This window comes from Phascolarctos cinereus, unplaced genomic scaffold, assembly GCF_003287225.1.
Source record: "Phascolarctos cinereus isolate Bilbo 61053 unplaced genomic scaffold, phaCin_HiC Scaffold_726;HRSCAF=1367, whole genome shotgun sequence".
NCBI classification, from domain to species: Eukaryota; Metazoa; Chordata; class Mammalia; order Diprotodontia; family Phascolarctidae; genus Phascolarctos; species Phascolarctos cinereus.
This window is the reverse complement of record NW_027556098.1, coordinates 370,810,791-370,814,505: the sequence shown is the minus strand read 5'-3', so window position 1 is coordinate 370,814,505 and position 3,715 is coordinate 370,810,791. Positions and strand designations below refer to the sequence as shown.

Genomic DNA, 3,715 nt, shown 5'->3' with positions numbered 1-3,715 from the left:
CATGTATGTATGTGCATGTAAGCGTATATATACATATACACACATACATATATACACATGTGTGTATATATATGTATATATGTGTATGTGTCTATATATGTATATGTGTGTGTGTGTGTGTGTGTGTGTGTGTGTGTGTGTGTGTGTGTATATATATGCCTTTCCTGATCTCTCTAGACATCAATGTCCTCTTTTCCCTCCTCCTATTTATCTTATATTTTTTGGTAAATATTCTGCAGATACTTAGATATGCAAATGTTATCTCCTATTAGGATGTAAGCTCCCTGAGGCAGGAACAGTTTGATTTTTGCCTTGTATCCCCTAGAGCAAGAACAAAACTGAATTCGAACTTCACAGAACAAATTGGGGATTTGTTGCTGTGAAGTTTGGATTCAGTCAAAGGGCCACACTTTAGGACCTATGTGGCCTCAGGTTCCCCACCCCTGGTCTAAAGCCTAGCACTATGCCTGGCACATAGTAGATGTCTAGAAAGTCTCTTGTTGATTGACTGACTTTCCCACACCATGACAAAGGAGACTCAGTGATGGCAATGAGGTGGAGCAGGCACACATTTTGTATGTGTGAATGTGCCTTCCCACGGTATACCAGGAAGCTAAAGTTGTGCTCATGCTGGTGGAAACTGTATTTTGAGACCAGGTTCCTACCATACTCACTCTAACCAACAGATGGAAGCAGGGAGGCTTTTTTTGGAGCTGTCTGCCACTGAATGCCAAGGAATTTGGCTGGCCTGACTGCATGGGATTTTTAGAATTGTAGAGGAGTGGGGTAGAGAGGGAAAATAAACATTTATATAGCAGCTACATTGTGCCAGGTACTGTGCTAAGTTCTTTCTTTCTTTCTTCTTCCTTCCTTTCTTCCTTCCTTCCTTCCTTCCTTCCTTCCTTCCTTCCTTCCTTCCTTCCTTCCTTCCTCTTTCTTTCTTTCTTTCTTTCTTTCTTTCTTCTTTCTTTCTTTCTTTCTTTCTTTCTTTCTTTCTTTCTTTCTTTCTTTCTTTCCTTTCTTTCTTTCTTTCTTTCTTTCTTTCTTTCTTCTTCCTTCCTTCCTTCTTCCTTCCTTCCTTCCTTCTTCCTTCCTTCTTCCTTCCTTCCTTCCTTCCTTCCTTTCTTTCTTTCTTTCTTTCTTTCTTTCTTTCTTTCTTTCTTTCTTTCTCTCTCTCTTTCTCTCTTCTCTCTTTCTCTCTCTCTCTTTCTTTCTTTTTCTTTCTTTTCTCTTCCTCTTTTTGTCTTCCTCTCTCTCTCTCTCCGTCTTCCTTCCTTCTCTCTTTTTTTTTCTTTTAAAAATATTATCTAGTGCTTGCGTCAGCAGCACATATACTAAAATTGGAACAATACAGAGAAGATTAGCATGTCCCCAGCGCAAGGATGACACGCAAATTTATGAAGCATTCCATATTTTTTCTTTTTTTCCCCCTTCCCTTATGGAATATCATTGCCATCTTTGATTCAACTGATGGCATTTGCATTTCTGTATCTTGTTGCTATCACAGAAAACTACAATGTAAGGGGAAAATCAGTCTTTTGTCAAATTGGCATTATGATTTGGGGCCATTGAAAAGTTACGGGGTTTTGTTAAAAAATACTATCTAATTTGATCTTTACAACAGGTAGGTGTTATTATTATCACCTCCATTTTACAGTTTGGGAAACTGAGGCAAATAGAGATTAAGTGACTTACCCAGGATCACACAGCTAGTAAGTTCCTGAGGCTAAACTCTAGGATTTATTGTGCCACCAGCTTCCTGTAAAGGCCATTACGGATCATATAGTTCAATTCCTTTGTTTTGCAGAGGGAAGGGAAGTGTAGGAAGGTGAAGTGACTTGACCATCATGGCACAGTTTATAAATAGCAGAGTTGGGCTTTGACATGGGGCCTCTACCTCTAAATCCATCTCTTCTGCTAAACCAGCCTCCCTTATCTTGTCTGGTCCCTTCCCAGAGCATGGATTCTGTCTCTGTCTCTCTGTCTCTGTCTCTCTCTCTCTGTCTCTGTCTCTCTCTCTGTCTCTCTTTTTGTTTTGCTTTTTGGTGATGCAATTGGAGTTAAGTGACTTGCCCAGGATCACACAGCTAGTAAGTGTCAAGTGTCTGAGATGGGATTTGAACTCAGTTCCTCCTGATTTCAAGGCTGGAGCTCTATCCACTGCACCACCCAGCTGCCCCTATGGATCCCTTTCTACAATAAGGACTTAGAGCTTTCACTTACCACTTCCAGGGATGGAGAACTTATTCTTAGATTTTGAGCAGCTCTTGTAGAGAGGAAGTGTTTCTTTCTGTTAAGAGGAAGCCTTCCTCCCTGTAATTACCGATCCCGGTTCTCCCCTCTGTAGTCATGTGGAATACTCTAATGCCTCTTTCACGTGATGATCTTCAGATAATTGAAAACATCAATTGTGCTTTGCCCTCTCTGAAAAGAAGTGGGTGGACAAGATGGCCTCGGAGGTCCCTTCCAAGACAAGTTCTATGGGCGTAGGATGTTGTCGTCCTGCGAAATCTTCTCCTCAGCAGACTCAACATCCTCCCCTTTATAGAATGAACCCTAGTGGATGAGGCTATAGCAATGACCAAACCTTCATAGATTCTTTTTGGCTTTACAGTTTATAAAGTCGGTTTATGTGAATTCACTCAAACTTAAAGGCTCAAGAAATCCTCATGTTCTTATTATGTTTTGGAAGCTTCACAGGATCTAAAGCTGGGAGGGACTTTAGAAATCATCTAAAGGGTTCTTAATGTTTTTTTCTCTTTTTTTCTTTTTAAAATAAGCTTTTATTAGATGTATTTTTTTAGATTACCATAGTTTCCTCTAGCATCCCTGTCCCCTCACTCCCCAAGAGCCATCCCATATAACAAATAATATTTTTAAGATTAAAAAAAGAAAAAGAAGAGAAAAAGTGAACATAACTGATCAATACATCAAAAAAGTCTGAAGATATGTGCAATCTGCAATGCTTGTCCACCTCCCACTTCTGCAAAGGTACAATGAGAATGTCTTCTCAAATTTCTTCTTTCAAGCCATGCTTGTTCTTTATAATTTTAACATTCATTTTGTAATGGATAAAATATTTTATTAGTATCTTTTTTTAAAAAAAAATAAGTTTTTATTGATATATTTAATTTATGGCATCATTAGTTATCTCAAATATCCTTTTCCTTGCCTTCCATAAGCACTATTCCCTATAACAAATAGTGTATACACACACGTATGTACATATCTATATGTATACACATATATGTCTCTCTCTCTCTCTCTCTCTCTCTCTCTCTCTCTCTCTCTCTCTCTCTCTCTAGCTCTCTATCTATCTCTCTATCTATCTTTTAGTGAGGAACCTCCCACCCCAACACAACTTATGATTACATTGAAAAAATCTGAAAATATATACGATATGTAACACCTGTGTGCCTCCCATCTCCATGAAGTGGTGGCTTGGGGGTGTCTTCTCATATCTCTTAATTACAGTTATCCTTGATCTTTATAATTTTGTTAATCTGCTTTTGATTTTTGGTGTATGGTTGTTCTTCCCGTTTACATTGTCGTAGTTACTGTGTATATTGTTTTCTCAGTCCTGCTTACTTCTCTCTGCATCAGTTCATACAGATCTTTCCATGCTTCTCTGTATTTATCACACATAGCATTTCTTACAGTACAGTAACATTCCATTATATTCCTGTACCATGATTTCTTTAGCCATTTCCCAATT

The 3,715-nt window shown here is 38.6% G+C and overlaps 1 non-coding gene across 1 annotated transcript; it reads left to right on the top strand.

Moving 5' to 3' along the window:
- The first annotated feature begins 1,310 nt into the window (after positions 1 to 1,310).
- On the top strand, positions 1,311 to 1,417 carry LOC144454733 (U6 spliceosomal RNA). The gene has a single exon (XR_013483235.1). It is a non-coding gene; the product is annotated as a U6 spliceosomal RNA (small nuclear RNA).
- The last annotated feature ends 2,298 nt before the right edge of the window (positions 1,418 to 3,715 follow it).